Here is a 23,043-nt window from a genome sequence, read left to right on the forward strand (position 1 = left end):
AAGACTATGGGGGCTATGTCTCCTGGGTCCTTATATACCAAATATGTCCTCTTACCCCTTCACGTTAATCTTCCATTCCTTAAATATAACTGTCACATAAGACATGTGGCTCTGGCCTTATTTAAATTACTTTTTCAAACAAATTATCTTCTTTTAAAAAAGATATATTTATTTATTTGAGAGAGTGTGCATGCACTTGCACACACACACACACACACACACACACACACACAGAGGGGGAGAGGGGCAGAGGGAGAGGGGGAGAAAATCTTAAGCAAGCTCCGTGCCCAGCAGGGAGCCTGACACAGGGCTCTACCTCATGACCCTGAGATCATGACCTGAGCTGAAATCCAGAGTTGACACTTAACTGACTGAGCCACCCAGGCACCCCAGAAATTATCTCCTTAAACAAAATATATGCACCTTAATTTGGTCTTACTTTAAATCTTATATATATTTTGTACTTTTTCTTTCTCCATATCTCAGTTTTTGCTAGACTACAGTTTATTTTTAAGCTAATTTTTGCATTTTGTATGCTATTTTATTTTCCTAATGGGCACCCTTCTTATTTTACAAATAATTATCAATCTGTATTTTCTAACACTATGAAGAATTATTCAGTGGCTGCAAAAGAGGAAAATGTAGAAAATGGGGTCCCTGGGTGGCTCGATTGGTTAAGCGTCTGACTTCAGCTCAGGTCATGATCCCAGGGTCCTGGGATCCAGCCCAGCATCAGGCTCCCTGCTCAGCAGGGGACCCTCTTCTCCTTCTCCCTCTCCTCCAGCTCATGTTCTCTCTCTTGCTCACTCTCTCTCTCTCAAATAAATAAAATCTTGTAAAAAATAAAAAATCAAACTAAAAAAAATGTAGAATTATTTCCTTCTCTCATTTCATGGTATACAGTTTGTTGAAGTTAGCTGAAATTTTGGTTCCAGATTGTTGCTTGTGTTTATGTCAATAGTTTGTTTACTATGCCTCTTTCACTTTACTCTCACTGATGAAAAAAAAATTGAAAGGTAAACTAATTATAAAATATTTGAAAAACTTATGTGGAAGCAAAATATTATATTCCCCCTATAATCCATTTTTAATTCTTTTTTCAATTTAAAAGTCTTTTGTTCCCTTCATGTTCCACTGTTTCACCCAACGCTAAGAAATGGGATTTTGTACAGAGCCCTGAGACCACAGCCTCTCCTAATTAGCAGCTGCTTGTGAGAGAAACGCAAGACAGATACAAAAGAGGAAAGAGTGGTTGACTCTGGTGGATGAAATAGAATTTTAAATAATGAAAGCATGTTGGAGGAAATAATTTACCAGTCTTAGAAAATGAACCCTTATACACAAGACTATCATCATTTTTTTTTTCTGCATGAAGAAATCATAAAATACTCGCCCTTGAATTTCCCCTGGAAGGTAACCTTTACTCTCTAAGGAAATTTTTCCCCTTAATTAATCATCATGCGTGATATTCAAATTTGTAAAGTTATGTATACAATTTTAAAAGATATATAAACATCTTTTCCTCCTTTTTTAATTAAAAGAATCTTATGTTTTCTTATCCTCTTTTATGCCAAAAAAATTAATTGCTGCCTTTTTTTTTAAATAATGAGTATGCATGGTGTCACACACATGGGGGGATGAACAGCTTCAGACAAATCTATTATTTTGGAACATTGCATATATCAAGAATAATACCAAAGTTACTGGCTTTTTATTGACCTTTGATTTCATAGAAAGTAATCTTAACTACATCTCTGTTCATCTGGACTCTGTACCATGCGAATAGTCAGGTAAGAACTTCTGATCATGTAAAATACTGCTGATATTCTGGTATTATTTTCTTTTCTTTCTTATTGGTTTCTAAATTACCCGATAATCTTTTGAAGGAACTGAAGGCCAACTGCACCGTTAAAAGATAAAAGCTATACACAAATTATAGATGCAACTGATAGAGAAGGCCCAGGGCAGGTGAGTCTAAGAATTGTAACATTTACTCTTTTATTCACAAGAAATAACAGTATTTTAAGAGAGAAAATTCAAGTCAGCTGAGCATGAGAAAAAAACAAATGACCAGCTAATTCTCTGGCTTCTAAACTCCTACAACACCTCTATCTTAGGAAAATGTGCCCCCTAAGTCATTGTTTCCATCCTGGAGTCTATGACCAAAACCCAGCTGCTTTAAAAAAAGATGTTCATTTTCTAGTCTTTGTCTTAGGTCCATGTAATTACTTTCTGGGTATTAAAAGAATATAATTCAGGTGTTTTTGAGTTGTACATGTTTTCTTAGTATCATCCCTCTCCCTAAACTTCACACACACACACACACACACACACACACACACAGAAACCCTATAAGCAAGTTTGTTCTGTGATTCCATTGGATACATAGTGTATAATCTCCAACACTCTGTCACTCATTATGTAATGAAAGCCCAGTTGAGATACACTTTTCAAAGCAAAGTTTTTGAAAAAAATACAATACATCTGGATTTACACTGTATTCTAAAATTTACTTTTTCACATATTTTCATTTGGAGACCAGAAGCAAGTGAATAGTTTGAACAAATCACATTGACCCTCTGTATAATTACTTTTATAGAAGTGAATTTTGACTTGTTGTCAGCACCCTATATGCACATTAAAAAAAAAAATACCCAATGGGGCCTGGGTGGCTCAGTCGGTTAAGTGGCTGCCTTTGGCTCAGGTCATGATCCTGGGGTCCTGGGATCGAGTCCCACATCCGGCTCCCTGCTCAGCAGGAAGCCTGCTTCTCCCTCTCCCTCTGCCTGCCACTCTCCCTACTTGTGCTCTCTCTGTCAAATAAATAAATAAAATTAAAAAAAAAAACATAAAGATATGCTTATATAAATAGTAAATGATCATAAAAATTATGAATTTTATTTTATATATTATAAGTAATATAAATTATTAATCCTCCTCCATTAGGAGGATTGCTGTCTAAAGAAGTACTGTTCAATATCCATCAAGTAACATCACCAATAATGTCACCCTTTTGTCCTTGCTTGCTAAGAAGTTTAGAAGCAAATTAACACCCCACATTTAGCTAGTTTGTAGATCAATCTGTTACACATTTTGAACTCATTTAGGTCTCATTTCTAAACTCACTGTGCCTTGTCATTTTTAGTGTTCAGTGGAGGGTGATGAAATGACTAATTTCTTGATAAAATTATGTTATTACATGTATATGTGTGTGTGGGACATATTATATTGGTATCCTTAAAAGTGTTCATGTACTTTGACTCAATAATTTAATGTCTGAGAATATAGTTAAGGTTATAATAGAATATGCACATGATGATTTATGAGCTGTAATTTGCTATAAAGAAGTTAAAATTATAAAATAACATCAGAATCCAATAATAAAAGATTGTTAATTAAATTCTGTGGTAATAGTATAAGATATGTTATCATAACACATTTAAAGAGAAGGATAAGTTCTCATGTTATGATGTTGAATGAACAAAGCAGAATATAGATATAAAGTAATGCACTATGGTTTCAATTTTATGAGAACTGTGTGTAGTTTAATGGAAAGATAAACTGAAAATCCCTATATCAAAATGTTCTCAGAGGTTGTCTGAGTGATGGGACTTTGGATAATATTGTAGGATTATTACATTTTTCTTCATTGTCTGGATTTTCTAAAATAAATATGTATTATCATCTGTAAGTGAGGAAAAAAGTATATTAAAATGATCATTCTGCAGGACCAAAGAAAAAGGAAATTACATGGAATATCTAGAAGGAAGTTAGACTTTGTTTTGTTTTGTTTGCAATTACCCTTCCAACTAGCAAAGAGTAAAAGAATAAAAACAAACATTTGACATTTGTCTCATGCACTGAATGATTACATTGTTCCAGAAGAGGGAGATAATTTATTTATGGATTTGGGGTATATTTTAAAAAATACTCAATTGCTAAAACATTTTCTGGGAGCTGTACAAAAATTCAAAATATAAAATCAATCATAATTAAGAAAATTACCAAGAGGAAAAGACATAGGATTCCAACATTACCATTTGGACAACTGATCAGGCAAGGCAAATAAAACTAAAATATTATGTTTTTGGATGGGAGATTTAGAACTGACCTTTGTGACATCAGTAAAAAATAAAAAGAATAAGAATCTCTTAACTTTGCGTCCCTCAACTACAGAAAGGTGACTTTGCATATAAATTGATTCCTTTTGAAGTTAAGTGGCTTTAAAGCAGTTTTGATAGGCCCAGGCTTCATCATGCATATTTGAACTCATGCGCACTCCAGGTCACTGACTGAACTTTGTTCACAGACCTCAGTCTGGGAAACTTTCTCTCAATGTATAGGATGCTACACAAAAGAATATGTGGAGACCAAAATGATATAATACACTACGTCCTATACTACAAATTTTGTGACTAAGAACGGCAAACAAACAAGAAACTTGGTATGTTTCTTCATAAAAACAAATGAATACGATCAACCCGAGTAAATTCAAAAACATTTTGAAAATAAAGTCTTGCCTTCAGTTTCTCTTTCCAAGTGTTTTTTATAAAGAAATAATCAGGGGCGCCTGGGTGGCTCAGTTGGTTAAGCAACTGCCTTTGGCTCAGGTCATGATCCTGGAGTCCCGGGATCGAGTCCCGCATCGGGTTCCCTGCTCAGCGGGGAGTCTGCTTCTCCCTCTGACCCTCCTCCCTCTCATGCTCTCTGTCTCTCATTGTCTCTCTCGCAAATAAAAAAAAAAAAAGAAAAAGAAATAATCAAAGATGGAAATACAATAAAAATGCAAAGCCTCTTCAAATTTATATAGTGGTGGTATCAGCAAGATGGTGGAACAGAAAGCCTAATCCTTAGAAAGAATGAAGTTGCATTTAATTCAGGGTTTTAGAAAAATTTTACATGAAAGATTTCAGTGAAATCTTTGAACAAAAGGCATATATCTTTAGCCCAAAATCCATTTAAGGTATTTTATATGTAAAAAATACTTTTATATTATATATATTTACACTTATGTGCATAGTTATCTTTCACATGTAAAAATATTTCTATGCTGTGGTTGTATATGTAGATGTATATGCACATTTATATTTATATTCAGAATATATATATATATATTATATTCAGATGTATATGCACATTTATATTTATATTCAGAAGCACACACACACAAATCTACCTAAATTTCAAAACAATCTTAATTAAAATATTATAAACAGTAGAGTTTACAATGAGGAACAAATAAAAAAAATTCTTCCACAAAAGGTTGCCATTTCTCTGTTAAAAAGTCTTCAATTTTCTCTTAATCTTCCTAAGAAAAATTAGTGCTAATAGCTAAGAATTTTGAAAGTTTGTTTGTAATGTTAAACAGACTAAAATGTTACTTTAGAAAATCAGCTAAGGCTGTAATGAGCCTGACTCTGCCTGTCCTTTTTGATGGATGAGAGCTATTTGAACAAACAAACAAACAAACGAAGCCTCAAGGCAGCTATTGAAGTAGACACAGTAACCCATTAAATTATTTCAAGATAAAACCATAGTAAATGTCTCAGGCCATAGATCATAGACATGAGATTTCCCTTATTTATTTTCATCGAGAGAAAGTTACATTATTTCAAACCTTTATGTTAAGAACACAGTGTTCGTTAACTCTTGTTTTTATTCTGAACTATTTAATAAGTTGGAAAGCAAGATACAAAGTTAAGTACTGGCCGTTGACAAATCGATATATACTAAAATGTATAAATTATGAAACTACTATGTAAATTGGCAATATGTTTTTTTTATTTTATAAAATTTTACATAGAAATAAAATGTTAGATCAAAATCTGCATTATAGTGGCGATAGATGTTGTCTGGTCACAAAGAGCATACTATATTTTTCTCAGTAATTTAATTGCCATATGATTCTATTCCATAAAGCTCTGAGATCTTATCATTTTAATTACAGGTGAGAGAGCAAGCTCTCATTCCTTTGTTCCATCTTAACCTACCTTGGAGCACACATATAAAACCAAATGATTGCTTGGGACATTTCTAACTAAACTGCTTCCACTGTATGCTCTTTCTTAGGACTACCTCATTTACTACTCGGTATCTCTAAAATCATTTTAGAAATTGTCTTCAGGGCAATAAGAATAAAAAAGGAATGAAGGTCCATGAGCTGCAGATATTTAACATATAAATATGCTATTTATAAGCAACAGATTTTTGCACTCTGGAATTTCAAGGTAGGTAATGGTTTATGATGAGATACACATTTAAGCTAAAGGACCCAAATGCTTTGAGGGACATAATATTCCAGAATGTTCTGCTTCAGAGAACACTGTTTCTTAAAATGACTTTCAAGGAAACAGTCTATTTTGGCTCAGTTAAAAGATTTCATTTCCAGTGCTGATATCCACTGGATTCTCTGTAGTGTCAGAGAGAGACAGACTATAGCAAGATTCTGTTATTATCTCAGAAGATATATAAGAATGTGTATTTCAATTGGGCCTACTTAAATCTATGAAAATGACCAAAATATTTGGAAATTGTCTATCATACCAAGAAAGGTAATAGCCTTCTGAAAGCTAAGTAAGACCTTAAATACTTGGAAAACCACGTGGAGAAAACAGAAAGGAAGTATTTATCTTAGTGGATAGAACAAAGTTAATCTACTGAATATGAATTTAAACTACTTTGAAAACCAAATTTTATAGTAAAAATTTCTTTGTCTTTACATTAAAAAATAATAAAAACTGCATTTGATTTTCAGAATAGGAATGAATAAGTAGTTCTGATAATATAGTGATGACCTTGTTGAATTACTATCTAAATATCTCTTTCAAATGATTTCTAGTTTTTAGTGTGTGTGTGGGTGGGTGGGTGGGTGGGTGTGTGTTATTATTTGGTTTGGCAATGACTTTTTTTTTTTTAATCTGACACCAAAAGTACAGGAAACAAAACCAAAAATAACAAGTGAAAAATTCTGTACAACAAAATGCAAAAGCAACATACAGAATGGGAGAAAATATTTGCAAACTGTATATCCAATAAAGGGTCAGTATCCAATATATGTAAGGGACTCATACAACTCAATACCAATAAACCAAATAACCCAATTAAGAAATGGGCAAAGAACCTGAACAGGCTCTTTTCCAAAGAAGACGTACAAATGGCTGACAGATACCTGAAAACATGCTCAAAATCACTCATCATCAGAAAATCCAAATCAAAACCGCAACGAGACATCACTTTATACCTCTTTAGGATGTTTGCTCTAAAAAGGCAACAGATAACAAGTGTTGGTGATGAATAGTAAAAGGAGCCCTGGTGCAATATTAGTGGAAATGTAAATTTGGATAGCCACTATGGAAAACAATATGGTGGTTTCTCAAGAAATTAAAAGTAGGACTTGCATACGATCCAGCAATCCCACTTCTGATACATACCCAAAGGAAATGAAATAGCTCCCTATAAGAAATACATGCACTCTGATGTTCACTGCAGCATTATTGACAATGGCCAAGGCATGGAAATAACCTAAGTGTCCATGGAGGGATGAATGATAAAGAAAATGTGGCACCACTGAAAATGGAACTCTCTTCCTGGAACCCAATTTAGGGCATGGTACCACTCAACATGTGGCTGTGAGCAGTTGTTGTTAAACAGTAGTTTAATTTAGCATGTATTATTGTTATTCCATCCAAATTTTGCAGGTATACTTCACATATTTTAATAATATGTAATTTTTTTGGCCAAATTCCTGTTTCTAAAAATCTCAATTTGATTTTTTCTGCTTTATTTAGAGTTGTTATTACTAATTTAAATGCATTCTACTCTGTTTGTTAGTAATTTACTTATATAATTATCTTCTCTAAAGGCTAACAGAGGCAATTGAACCATTCTTGGGGAAATCTGTGGTTTTTAAATGAGGTTGCTTTTTTGGGGAAATAATCTTTCTATCAGTTATTGATCGATTTTCCTATCTTGTTTTATCAAATATATTTTCTATTTTTCATGTCTTGTTCTAAATACTGAATATACCTTTGCTAAGTTAATCATCACTGCATTCTTTTCGAGACAGACATTAACATCACCTTTTACAGGCAATAAAACTGAGACTCAGTGGTTCAAGGAATTGATTTAAATTACCTTGCTCATAAGTGGGTGGGTCAGAATTCAAGAGCTAGTCTGCTGAATCTAAATGCTTGTTCTCCCATTAGCCATAACGTAACTGCTAAATGGGATATGGTCTAAACATTCCTACCTAAATATGTTTTTTTTGCATTCATTAAACTTACAACATTTAAGTTTATTTTTGCCCCAACATTTAAATTTATTTTTGCTGGCTTCATCGGATCATCCCCCAGATTTCCAGTAGAACCAAAATTATTTCCTCAGCATGTGCAAATCAATACTTCATGAATTCCTTTTTTTATGTTTCCCTGTGGAGGCAGCACTTTCTTGCTCTCCAGCCTTCAGCTCCAGTCAAATAGTTGGTTTGGCTCCTGTTCCTAATGGGTAGCTGCTGATAGTCAGACTTCATCACACAATGAGTTCCCAATGCTTCTCCCATTTTTAATCACTCAGATCCATAACTCTCAATTAGAATTTTAAAGAATTATTGAGAATGAGGACACAAGAGATAAATGCTTTGAGATCTTGCGTTGCTAAAAATGTCTTTATGCTTCCTCACAGTATGGCCATAAATGCCAGGTTGAAAATATTTTTTTCTCATAATTTGAAGACATGTCTCTATTGTCTCCTGACGTGTGTTGTTGTCTGTCGGGACAGTTTCCTTGTTTGGGTCTGCATCCTGGCACTCCTGATTTATCCAATATATGGAAGAGTAAGTTTCTAAAAAGGCTGACTGGAAATTTTGTCCTTGACAGGGCCCGGGCACAGGACTTCATACCAAGACCAACCCAAAGGATATCCTCATTTCAGTGTATCTATGGGCCCTTCTTTGGGGCTGAGCAGTTCACAAGCCTGACTGCCACTTTTATGAGAACAGGTGAAGGGAGAAGGATGGGGATCTCACACTTGCTACTCTGAATGTCGCTCAAGTCCTGATTCCAGTGCTGGAGCTTGCCCTCTGCATAATGCTTTTCTGACTTAACCTTTTAAGTGTCTATTCTCCTCCAGTTTCTCTCTTTTTTATATGACACTGATTTTTCTACTTTGCTAATTGTGCTTTATGAAGAAATGGGAATAAATATCTATATGCAAACCATCACATTTTACCTGAATCTCTATCTCACACCCCCCATATCTTTTCCCATATTACTCTTAAATGAAATCAGAAAACAATTAGAGATCTATCAATCATGTAGATTTATTTCTGAGGTTTTGGTCTTGTTTTTTCTTCTGGAGCACATTCCTCTGTCTCTCTATCTTGTTTGACTTTCTGTGTTTGCTTCTATGGATTAGACAGAACATTCTTAAACTTGAAGGAATGGTCTCTTGTATGATTGCCACCTGTGTAGACTGTGGGTCTTTGGTGCCTTTTGCTGGCTGGCTGGAGCTGCTACTGGTGTAGACTGAGAGTTCTGGGGCTCTCCACATAGAGCTACCTTGGCAGGACAGCTAAAGATGAAGTGGGTGCAAGCCAGAGTGTCTCGGCACTTAGGCAGAAGAGCTGAAGGTAAAGTGGGTGTTATCCAGGGTCTTCTGGGACTCTCTCCATTAAGACAGTGCTCTGGCTGGGTGGCTGGAGCTGAGTGGGGTGAGGGCCAGCAGATCCCAGGGCTTTCTCTGCAGTGGGCACCCTGGCAGGATAGCTCAAACTGAAGTGGGTGCAGGCCAAGGGGGCCCAGAGTTCTAAGCACTGAGGGCACTCTGGCAGAACAGCTGAAGCTGAAGCAGTCAACCGGGAAGTTCCCGAGCTCTCTCCACCGGGGGTGTCCTAGCCAGATGTCTGAAGCTGAAGTGGTATGGGCCTGGAGTGCTCAGGGTGCTTTGTACCTGTGTCACCTTGACGTGAAGGCTAGAACTGTAGTGAGCACTAACAAGAAAGGGTCCCGTTGTGCACTTCCTGTGACCACCTTGGTAGGATGGCTGGGGCTGGTGTGGGCTAGGGGCCCAGGACTCACTGGGGCCAATTAGGGCACCCAGACTGAGCACTGTTCTGTGCTTTTAAGGTGAAGAGTGAGCATAGGCCATCTCCGTCAGCCCCTCCCACCCAAAGAGAGTTCCAGTAGCTCCTTTGCCATCAGGCAGGTTTCTAGGGTTGGTTTTTTTATATGCTAGTTGTTTCTTCAAACCTTTTTTGTGTGCCCCAGGGCACTCAGGACTGGTATGGGCTAAGGAACCCAGTGTTCAATGAAGTGGCAGGCCAGCACTGGGGCCCCGGGCTCTGCTCCCATTCACGATGTTAAGGTGGAGGGGAAGTGTAAATCCTGTCACTCTCCAGTCCCTCTGACCCAGAGAGAGTTCTAGCAGCTCCTCTATGTTTTGGCAGAGTTCTACGGCTGGCTGTTTTGTAAGCTAGTTGCTCTTTAAACCATGACTTTTTTTTTTTTTAAAGATTTTATTTATTTATTTGAGAGAGAGAATGAGAGAGAGCGAGAGCACAAGAGGGGGGAGGGTCAGAGGGAGAAGCAGACTCCCTGCTGAGCAGGGAGCCCGATGTGGGACTTGATCCTGGGACTCCAGGATCATGACCTGAGCTGACGGCAGTCACTTAACCAACTGAGCCACCCAGGCGCCCTAAACCATGACTTTTTTAATTTTTTTTTTTTTTTTGTAGCCAAGGACGGAGGAATCTGTTCCCAGTCCTTCAATACTATCCCTCCTCACTACAGTTCACAGCATCATCCATCGGGGTGGGGGTTCCCTTCATTACCATGTCTCTGTCTCTCTTGCTGTTCTTAGAGATATTTTGTTATGTGGAAGCTATTTAGTCAGCCCTTAATTCTTCTTCAGGAGGAAATCCCCCATAAATAGACACAATTTAGTATGTTCTGTGGAGGAGATGACTTCAGAGTCTTCCTGTGTCACCATCTTGGACTGGAACTACTGATGCTGGGTTTTAATGAGAGTTTTTTCATTTTCTGATTATATTTGAATAAATATAAGCTAAGCATGATGTATGAAGTAAAAGGAAAAATTGTGAAATTCTACTTGTGTGTTTTTCTTACTTCTTCCTTGTGTGTGTTTATTCTTTTGATATTCTTTATTTTCTGGATCTTGGGGCCACCTATTACAATTCTGGAAACGTCTACATACCATTTCTTCTTCCAGAATCAGCATTTGAACTATGTTTCTATATACCTATTATTACCAAAGGGGCAATTTGGTCTCCTTGGCATAACATTGTTTTTTGAAGACAACACTAAAATCCATTGGAAATCTACAGTCAGAAATTAATATCTTTCAAATAAAGTTAAGCCTTGTGCTCTTTTCAGAATTTTATCTTCCCTATCATTTCGTTTAGCTGTTCTGGGTATAGATATCATTACCTCATGTGTTATCTTCTTCCTCCTTGGGTTCCTTTATTAGCATCATCTTATATTAACACTACAATTAACTCTGAAATTCATTTAGAAAGGGCTAGTGAATTTTGCAGTGAATGGGAAAGGTTAGTGAATTTTTCAGTGAATAAAATTTTTAGTCCTTAGACATGAGTAGAGTTTGTAATATGAACTCCAGAAACATAATAAGACAAGATATAAGGGCAAAAACTTACAATTAGGAATATTTAAAAATCCCAGATAAAATATTTTGTAAAACATTAATTTAAATAATTGGGAATTAGGAAAATCTACTGGAACCAAAATTGACATAACCTCAGAAGTTTTAAAAATTAAAAAAGTATTGAAGCAAATGTGTGCTAAGGAGGAGAGGAGTAGGACATCTTCAGGTAAATAAGCTTCTAAATCCTCCCCGAGTCAACTGCAGAAGAAAACAAATAAAGCAAAACAAAAATCAACCATTCATATGAATTCCAAGCTATAAACTGCCCTTTTCTTGGAATGGGGTGATCCTGTGTGGACCTAAAAATGTTAAATCTAAAATTTAATTTAAAGTGACCCTAAGTTAGTAGTGAACACAATCTTATTTGTAAGAAAACATTTTAAATATATGCCTTTAAAACTTATACAGGAAAAATTAAAGCAATATGATCTCAGAATTAAAAATTAAAGAACACAGAAGGAAATAAACCAGCATGTGAGAGACAGAGAATCAATACACTTCAGAATTGAATTTGCAAAGGTCTTTGAGTGACCAATTAGAGAATATACAATAAGATGCCTTAATACAGTTTTGACAATTAGAGAAGTTTAGAATAAAAATGAAAAGGTAAATTGGGAAGGAAGCCTAACAGAATGTCTAGAAGTACATGGCTAAACAGCACGTGGGACAAAATTGGAGGGAGTGTTACGGAATTGGAAGGTGGATTTGAAGAAACTACTTAGAAGGCAGCTCAAAGACAAAGAAATAGAAATATAAAATGGAGGTAAAAAAGATGGGGGAGAAAATAAAGAGGACAAACATACTTCTGCTCAGATTTGAAAGGAGATAATACAGACAGTAGGCAGGGCCGAGGTAGTATTCTAAGAGATAATGGATGAGAATTTTCTAGAATTAATGAATGAAACCAATTAGATTTAGGGAGACTAATGATCCTCAAACTAGATACCTAGAAAGAACAGAGTGAATTATAGACCAAGAAAAACAAAGAAAATATGCAAAATGGCCAAAAGAACAGAGAGATTTTCTACAAGAGAATGAAAATCTACAGTCAGAAATTAATTTCTAGCTTACCAACAAATTAATGGAAGCCAAAAACAAGGGAATAATATTTTCCAAAATCCTAAAACACATAGCTGCCAACTAGCATTTGTTCAATAAGATATCCTAGAGATTCTTTGCACAAGTTCATCAGGAAACATGTACTATAGTGTTTATTCCAGTGTGGATAATACCATGATACTACATCATTTCAAAGATACTGGAGTAATATTTACCCACATTTACCATATCACTTTTAACTACTGGACCAATAGCCACCACTTCTTCATAATCTTTCTTTGGGTTTCAAATACTGCTTTTTGACAAGTGATCAATCCTGTATATGAGGATTTCCCTGGTGACCTAATTGGGGAAAATACCTCAGCCTGTTTTACTCTCTTATGACACCATGCATATTTTCTTATAATAGCAAAATATTTCTAATTCTTTCCTCTTGTCCCATGTATCATTACTGTTATTCATTTCACTTATACATAAACTATCATAATCAAATACATTGGTGCTACTATTTTTTTAAATAAACCATTATCTGTTAGATGAATTAAGAATTAGCAAAATAAGTTTTCCCACTAACAGTGCACCAAGGTTCCTTTTTCTCCACATCTTTGCCAACACCTGTTATTTCTTGTCTTTTTTATTTTAGCCATTCTGATGTGTATAAGGTGATATCTCATTTTGATTTTGATTTACAATTCCTTGATGATTAGTGATGTCATGCATCTTTTCATGTGTCTATTGGCCATCTATACATCTTCTTTGGAAAAATGTCTTCAGGCCCTCTGCCCATTTTTAAAATCAGATTATTTATTTTTGTGTGTGTGTTAAGTTGTATAAGTTCTTTATATATTTTGGATATGAACCCCTTGTCAGACATATCATTTGTAAATATCCTCTCACATTCTGTAGGTTGCCTCTCTGTTCTGTTAATGATTTCCTTTGTTGTGCAAAAGCTTTTACTTTCCCTATTTCTTCTCTAATGTTCTTCCTTTATATAGATCCAAATTTCTGAAGTATATCATTTTCTTTCTCTTCAAAAAACTCCTTTTAACACTTTCTTTTAAGTCAGGTCTACTGGTAACAAATTCCCTCAACTTTTGTTTTTCAGAGAAGGTCCTTATTTCTTCTTCACTTTTGAAGGATAATTCTGTAGGGTACAGAATTCTAGCCTGGTGGGTTTTTTCTTTCAATGTTTCACTCTACTCTTTTTTTGCTTGCATAATTTATGAGGAAAAGTCAGATATACTTCTTATCTTTGTTCCTCTCTTGGGAAGATGTTTTTTCCTCTGGCTTCTTTCAAGATTTTTTTCTTTACCTTGGATTTTCTTCCATTTGAATATGATTTGCATAGGTGTGGTTTTTCCTTTTCCTTTTTCTTTTCTTTTCTGCATTATTCTGTTTGATTTTCTCGGGTGTCTGATGTTAAGTTGGGGAAATTCTCAGCCATTATTGTTTCAACAATTCTACTCTTCTCCTCTCTCTTTTTTCTCCATCTGGTATTCTCATTATGCTATACTATATCTTATGTAGTTGTCCCATAGTTCTTGGATATCCTAGTTTCTTTTCTGGTCATTTTTCTCTTAGTTTTTCAGATTTGGAAGTTTCTATTGATATATCCTCTAGATCAACGATTCTTTCCTCAGCCATGTCCAGTCTAGTAATGAATCCATTAAAGGCATTCTTCATTTCTGTTACAGTATTTTTAATTTTTAGCATTTCCTTTGGTTCTTTCTCAGGATTTTCATCTCTCTGCTTCATTGCCCATCTGTTCTTGAATGCTGTCTACTTTATCCATAAGAGCCCTTATCATACTACTTATAGTTGTTTTATATTATCAGTAATATATTTCAGACATTCCTGCCATATGCTTGCTATGTCTCTCCAAACTGTATTTTCTGCCTTTTAGTATGTCTTGTAATTTTTTTGATGAAAAACAGACATGATATACCTGATACTCTTTCCTGCAGAGCTTTGTGCTCATGAGTTTCTTCTCCTGTGAGTTGTGATTTTCTGTATCTGTCTGTTTCCTATTTGTGTGGTTATAGCTTACCCTGTGACCTCACATCTCTGATGTATCTAAGAAGAGTTGTGTATTTTTAACTCAATTCACTTTTTACTTATTGTTAGGATGGAGTGACAACATCTTTTTTGGTGGTGGAGGGGAGAGGGAAAGGGAGAGGGAGAGAATCTTAAGCAAGCTCTATACCCAGCACAGAGCCCAAATGTGGGGCTCGATCTCACGACCCTGAGATCATGACCAGAGCCAAAATCAAGAGTCAGATGCTTAACTGACTGAGCCACCCAGGCACCCTGGAGTGACAACTTCTAAGCTCATTACATGCTAGACCAAAAACCAGAAGCACATTTCCTTTGAAGTACACAGCTTATAAATACTTCTTTTTGTGACCTCATTTTTTATGTATCTCCTATGAAACTCAAAAAGACAGCAACTGTGATTCTTATACTAAGTAACTTATCCCTAGTATTAATCTCAACTCCTAGTACAAAGTAGAAAATCTCAATATTTCAGATGCAATAAAAAAGAAATTGGATCTTAGATCTCGTTACTTTACTCGCTACAGCAGATAATATGCTACTACTTTTCTGGTCATTGTTTCTGCTTGAAATTTCTCTACTGAGCTGCTGCTTTTAAAATAGTACTAACTAAAACTAAGTAAGTTTCATTTGTGCCTAGATACACTTTCATTACCAGTTTATACTCATGTGAATAATATAGTGAAGTAGTTTTTGAAATGCATGTGCAGAAACTACTCTCTCATAAGATGGTGTTTACTTGTAACAGCATTAGGAAGTGATCATTGCCTCAAGGTTTACAGTGTTTGACTCCTATTAACATTAATGAGAATTGCTCAACTGCCTCTGTGCTAGAATCCTGTCCCTAAGCCATGTCCCCTTTGGATTTGTATGGCTAATATATGTCATTAAACCATAATGGTAAACATAACTACTTGGAAATTACATTTCACCTTTTCTGCCTGCAGATCTCAAATCAAATTGCAAACAATTAATTGTGCTTATAATACTTCTACAAGGTACTTTTGAAAAGTAATATATGAAGATAGCCTACACTTCTGAAGTGCAGTTTTGGCTGAGGAAAACTGTCAATCCTTACAATAGCAATTCTCGCAAATCTATAATATACAATGGTAAGAAATATAAATGTTCAATATAATTGAACAAAGAAATTAGCAGATATATTTAACTCAAGAATTCTGTCAAAATACAAGGTTTAATAACTAAAGAGTAATTTAAACTATTCAAATATATTTTGGATTCTATTTTCATGACCTGTCATGAGCAGATACATTTTCCTATAGAAGTTCAAGAACACTATTTATAGATCATTAGGATATAATATCCTCATCTCTCCCGGCTCGGGTGAGGTCTGGTAGGACCCAAGCAGCAGAGAAAAGACAGTTGATACCTGGGTGACTTCGCACAGGAAAATAACACAGCTAACAAGTGAACAGAGGCCATTAGGCCTGTGGGCCAGTATTTAACAGGATGTGGGGAATTAAAACTTGATTTGCAAGCATGGACAGCTGAGAGAATGGTTGTCACTCCTGTTTGCCAAGCCTTGGTTCAGGCAATGGGATACAAATGATGGCAGTCAGGCAAGGTTTCTGTTCTCATGAATCTCACATTCTAGTAGGAACAGACGGAAAACAAATGAGGTGTAAACAGTGCCCAGATGTTTGGTCTGAGGACCCTTTTACATTCTTAAAAATTGAGAACTACAGAAATTTTTGTTAATGTGAGTTTTATCTGCTATTTACTGCTACAATGAGAATTTTTAACTGTTTATAAATAACAGTAAAACCATTACCTGTTAGCTTAAAAAATACATATTTTAGTGAAAAATAACTGTTTTTCAAAACAAAAACAGTGAGACGAGTGGCATTGTTTTCCAATTTTAAAAATGTCTATAATATCTACTTGGATAGGACACAGCTGAATTCTCATGTCTACATCTGCATTAAATGTTGAGATATATTGTTTTGAATGAAGTACATAAAGAAAATCTACCTTGGAAAAGACAAGAATCTTTTAATAGATATTCTTTTTTAAAAAAAAAGTATCTTATTTATTTACTTGAGAGAGAGGGAGAGGGGCAGAGGGAGAGGGATAAGCAGACTCACAGCTGAGTGGGGAGCCAGATGCAAGGCTCAATCCCAGGCCCCTGGGATCATGACCTGAGCCGAAGGCAGACGCCCAACAGACTGAGCCACCCAGGTGCCCTTAGATATTCTTTTCTGATACTGCACTAAAACCCTACAATTGATAGCTTTGTAAAGATGAATTACAATGTGAAATCCAAAGTCATGTCAATAAACTTTCTATATATTTAAAGTATTTATCTGTCTTGCTGTTTGAATGGATTTTTTACCTATTCGTGATTCTGTAAAATCATGGATTGCTCATTCAGAAATGATTCATGCAAATCTTCCAAATGTTGACATATTTCATTATATAATATCTATATATTTTTAAATCACATTTGTTAATATCACCTTAAGAGCCACTGGAAAGACTTTAAGTATTGGGAAGTTGTCAATGGCAACAAATGCAATTTTTCAAAGTTATATTTTTTTACTTCAAAGTTTTAATTTTACTATTGGACACAAAATACTATCAATTGTGTGAAAGGCTCACTTCATTCATTTTCAGGAAAGGACTGTGTCTTCAATCATTTTTTTCCAGTAAAGATGGTTCTAAATGAAAAGGTGTCTAGTCCAGTTCAAAACTCAATCAAGTTCATAAGTCCTCAAGAACTCCATCGCACTCTGGCATGCCACTGTCCTAGTCCATTCAGACTGCCATGACAATACCATAAACCAGGTGCCTTATAAACAACAGAAAAAATCAAAGCACCGCAGATTCAGTGATAAGTGCCTACTACTTTATTCATAGATGGCACTTTTTTGCTATACACTCACATGATGGAAGGGATGAGTTAGCTCTCTGAGGCCTTTTACATAAGGGCAGTTATCCAGTCATAAGGGTTTTGCCCTTACCATAATGACCTAATAACCTCCCAAAGGCCCTCACCTTGGGAGTTAGGATTTCAATGTGAATGAATTTGGGGGTAGGGTTACCACAGAAACATTTAGACCATAGTAGCCTCAGACCTGCTTAATGTACATTTCCCAGGGTCAGAGTGCAATAAAATTAATTTTTTTTTTCCGTTTATCAAGAGACATTCCTATGTGAACCTGGCTTTATTTTTTTTACTGCAAGTTTGTGACAATGAAAAATTCAATGATAAGGTTTGTTGCCCCTGCCTTAATTTATGCTAAGACATCAATAGTTTTACCTACAATTGCTTTTGCACAATCAGTGCAAATACAACTCATTTGTATTTGCAATTAATATCTTACTATTATAAAGATATCTTGTATGTCATAAACCCACTGATAGGTTCATCATCAGCTCATGGACTACCTTTTGGGAACAACTAGAGTAAACAGATTATCAAGGTAGTTACAGATTATGGTAAGGGCAATAATGAGAATAAAATACATGATTGCGATGATTGATGACTGGTCTGTATTAGTTTCATATAGCACTTTTATCTGTTGGTGATATTTGAGACATAACCCAACAATACAAAATCTATCAGAACAGTGTTATGGACATAAGCCCTGAAGTTGGCAATTATCTTACTAGTTCCAAGAAAAGAAAGAAGTAAGTGGAACTGGAACTTAGTAAAGTTTACAGCGGTAAACTTGGGGAAGTAGGCATGTGTGAGGTAATGTAGGGTTTGCAAGTCATGAGAGTTGATTTGAATTATATTTTACCGGCATAAATGCTATTGAGGATTTTAAAAGGAGGAGAAAATAATGTCTGGTTTTAAAAGAACACTCTGTGTAGTGTGGACTACAGAGGACAAACATGGAAATGGTGAGACCAGCTAGAGTATAAAAGAGAAGTTTGACCTGCAAGGTGGAAGTTAATATGTACAGAAGTAAACAAATTTGAGATATATGTTGTGCATTGTGCTTCTAGAAGATGCACATGAATTTGACCTCATAGGTGAGAGCAAAAGGAAGCCTGAGTGCTAGCAAATATCATTGAGTTGAGTGTTTGATAAAATTTGGGAAAAGGGAGGAGAAAGAGGTTTGGTGGGTGTTGGGGGAAAGTTATTTCCCTTGAGGGAAAACAAGGGGTCTGTTTTGAACATAGTAAGTTTGAAACATGTACTAGGTTTTGAAGTAGAACTATGCAGTGGGACATTCAGCTCTGAACATCAGGGGAGAGGTTAGAACCTAGAGAGGTGTCTACATTTTATAGCTGGCTTTTAGGTGGTTTTAAAGTCATGGACTGGAAGAAATCATGCAGGGACAGAGTGTGTCCTATCACTATGTGCCAAAGAGGGCACAGAGACTTTCCTTATTAAGTCTCATAATCCATCCAATTTTTTTTGTATTTATACAGTCATGTCATCCATGAAAAATGACTTTTATATTTCTTACTTTCTAATCCTTAAATGTTTTGTTTTATTGTAATGGTTAAGAATCTAGTACTATAATATTGATTTTCTGCTTGCTGCAATCCCTTAAATTTTTTGAAAAACTATGTGCAATTTTATATTTCACATTAAATTGACATCAAGAATTTATCATAAATTTAAATAATTACAAAGGATATAATTCCAAGCGTATGTAAAGATTCCCATTTAAAAATAAAATTGTTGGGGCACCTGGGTGGCTCGGTCGGTTAAGCATTTGCCTTCGGCTCAGGTCATGATCCCACGGTCATGGGATCCAGGCAAGCATGGGGCTCCCTGCTCAGCAGAGAGCCTGTTTCTCTCCTCTGCATCACCCCCCCGGCTCGTGTGCTCATGCTCTCTCTGTTTCTCTCTCTCTCAAATAAATAAAATAAAATTTAAAAAAAATAAAACTGTTTGGGATGACTAGATAGCTCAGTTTGGTTAAGTTGTCTTACTCTTGATTTCGGTTCAGGTCATGATCTCGGGGTCTTGAGATCAAGGCCCATGGGGGTTCCGCTCTCCACGGAGTCTGCTTGAGATTCTCTCTCTCTATGCCCCTCCCCCTGCTTGGGCATGTGTGCATGCACTCTCTCTCAAATAAATAAATAAAATATTTCAAAAATTAAAAAAATAAATAAATAGAACTTCTACCTTTTTTAACTGTATCAAATATTATCTAAATACTATAGCACTTTGATGTCTTGCATGTTTTATTTATTTAGTTAGTTAGTTATTTAAGATTTTATTTATTTGAGAGAGAGAGAGACTGAGCATGAGTGGGGGGAGGGGCAGAGAGAGAAGCAGACTCTCCCCTGAGCAGGGAGCCCAACCTGGGGCTAGATCGCAGAACCCTAGGACCATGACCTGAGCCCAAGGCAGATGCCTAACTGACTGAGCTACCCAGGCACCCCCTTGCATGTTTTATTAAAATACACTTTTCAACAGTCATTTTGCAACATTTCTTTTCTTTAAACCCATATTTTTGTTTAATTTTCTTCATAAATTTTTTTATGCAGTATATTTTGGTTTTTGAAAGTCTTGTTAGTGTTCTTTAGTACCTTGAAACAAGATTACACATATTAATTATTACAATCTTTGAAATTTTTCCCATGCCCATGAAGCAATAGGAGTTAAAATACTCTTCTCAATTTTATTGCAATTATTTGTAGTACATAATCAAACAAAATAAATATATTACAAATTTTTATGAGAGGGAAATAATTTTAGGCCATTAGTAAGTGCTCAACCTTCAAAGATATTAGGATAGAATGAAGAGTTGGAAAGAATGTGAGAAGATTTAAAGTATAGGGAAGAGAGAAGCACCACAGTCAACAGCTGGTCACTAAGAACACAAGAAAGAAGAAGAGAGTAAATGACACCAAAACAAAACAACTTAACAATAATGGCTAAGAATTTTCCCAAATTAAAAACGCTACATATAGGACCTTAGATTTAAAGTTTTGTTACTATCACTACGTGCCAGAGAGGGCAGAAGCACACATCATTAAAGCCATTCAGAATGCATGTAAAATCAGGTTTCCTGGAAAACATACGGGTACAGAAGACAATAGAGGACTTAGCTGCCTTCCCTCACCATGCTGGGAAGAGGTATGCCTGATGGTAAGCAGGTGGTGGGGGAAAGCTGACTATGTGCCACATAGAAAGGAGTCCACGAGAGGAACCTGACCCTGTAATCCCACATGTAGGTATAGGATAGAAGGACTGGCTGGGGATATCCATGGAACTAAAGCAATGGGAACATTCTGTTCAATGTGAGCCTGAGGGGAAAGTAAAGCCAATTTCTCTCTCTGTTTCCAGCCTGTTCTTGCATGGAGTTAACCCAGCTAGGCAAGTCAGCTTTTTGTTGAACTACCAGAGGAAGAAGACATAGGCTTCCAGGTTTCCAGATTCATCTTTCATCATTATAAATATGATTGTCATTGTCACTATTGTTCTCCAACTTAAATGCACTCAGGTCAGAGAATGTGGTCTCTAATATGCTGATTCTTTGCAATGTTCTTAATGGATTGGAGCATGGTGAATTTTTGCAAATGTGTTATGAGTGCAAGTTTCTCGAGCATTTTGTTCATATTTTCAGCCCCTCCCTTTTCCTACAATGCTCTTCACCTCACTCTCCTCCACCCCAATCTATTCATCCTTTAGGTCTCAGACTAAATGTGGTTTACTACATTTGTGACTTGTTCCTTCACCTTGCAAAGGAAGCTAGTCCTCAAAATACGCCTGCTTAGTAGCCTGCTGGACAATTATTTTTTGGCTTGCTTAAAGCTTGATTAAAACTCTCTATAATTTAAATCACTTAATAGTGATTGATAATTTAGTTGTGTGCATGCAAATGTATATAATAAATTTATAAGCTTCCATGAATGCAATCTGTCTTGATAAACTTTTATTCTTAACACCTTATCCTGGACCTGATTTAAGTCAGAGTTCATATGTAAATATAAGAATGAATGAATTATTGAGATCATAGATGACATAAATTTGAGAAAAAAAAATGAAGATGATGAGTTCTGTTTTTCTACATGATGAACATGATATGGTTCTAGGATACCCGCTTGGGAGATGGCTAGTAGAGGTGGGATACATGGGCCTGGGAAAAGAGGAGTCTGGGCTGAAGGTATAAATTTGGGATTCTCACTTAAAGTCAGCAATTAAGACCATGGGACAGAATAATCTCACACAAGCCTTTATTACAGTCTGAAAAGGAAAAAGCCTGGTGAGAAAATCCTGCGGCAAACTGACATTTGGAGAGTGAGTGAATATGGAGTGAGAGGATATTAAGAAGTCTATTCTCACACTCTTGCCTTAAACCAGGACAGTCATGTTCTCCACACAGTCATTATTTTGTTTATATATTTGCCTCTTCAAAGAACCACACTTTAATCATCTCGTATCCCTAGTAACTTGTACCCAATGCTCATCAAATGTAATCCATTGTATAAATCAATGTTTCAGCGATTATAAGTTTCTCATTTAAATTTTGCTTTTATTTTAATTTATATTTTCTCTTTCATTCCTGTTAGGAAACAGAAAGATAAGAATTTATCTCCCATCTTTTGATTGCTTGAATGTTCTCTAACCTCTAATTTACTATGTTTCTTGAAAAATATCCTTTCTTAAGATTGACTTCTTGATAAACTACTGATCTTAGGTGGTGGGTAACAGGAGTAGAAGAAATTAAATATATCTTTGACATGAATCAATAGGATTTTCCTGCCTTTTTTTTAAAGCTCTTAAAACTTTAGTCCTCAAAATTTATGGGAACAAGCCATTTAGTGAGTGAGTCACTAACAAAATCACTTAGGGCTGCATATATCTGATCTTATAAAATGAATGCAACATTAGAAACTTATTCTTGGTAAAAATCCACCTATGCTTTTCAGAAATTACTCTTTGATTCTAAAACCCAACTCTCTATAGCTGTGTGGTCAATATTAGGATTTTCATTTGATATCAAAAAACATACTTTATTTCAAAGTTGTGGATAAAGGAGTTATCATATGAATTAGAAAAATCAAATCTAGTCTGTAGTGATTTAAAATAAAGGAAAAACAAATCACATTTTAGATAGTCATATGATGAATTAGGTTTTTATAAAATATATGCTATCAAATATCAATATGAATTAGCCTAAGTTAAGACTTCAGCTCTCATAGAACAACAAAAAACTCAAGAATAGCTAAACATAAGTGGACAGATAAATTACACAATGTGGACTGCACATATTTAACAATATTTCAGAGAAAAATACACATTTAAATAAACAGCAATTTATAAAG

Source organism: Halichoerus grypus, chromosome 12, assembly GCF_964656455.1.
Source record: "Halichoerus grypus chromosome 12, mHalGry1.hap1.1, whole genome shotgun sequence".
Classification (NCBI taxonomy): domain Eukaryota; kingdom Metazoa; phylum Chordata; class Mammalia; order Carnivora; family Phocidae; genus Halichoerus; species Halichoerus grypus.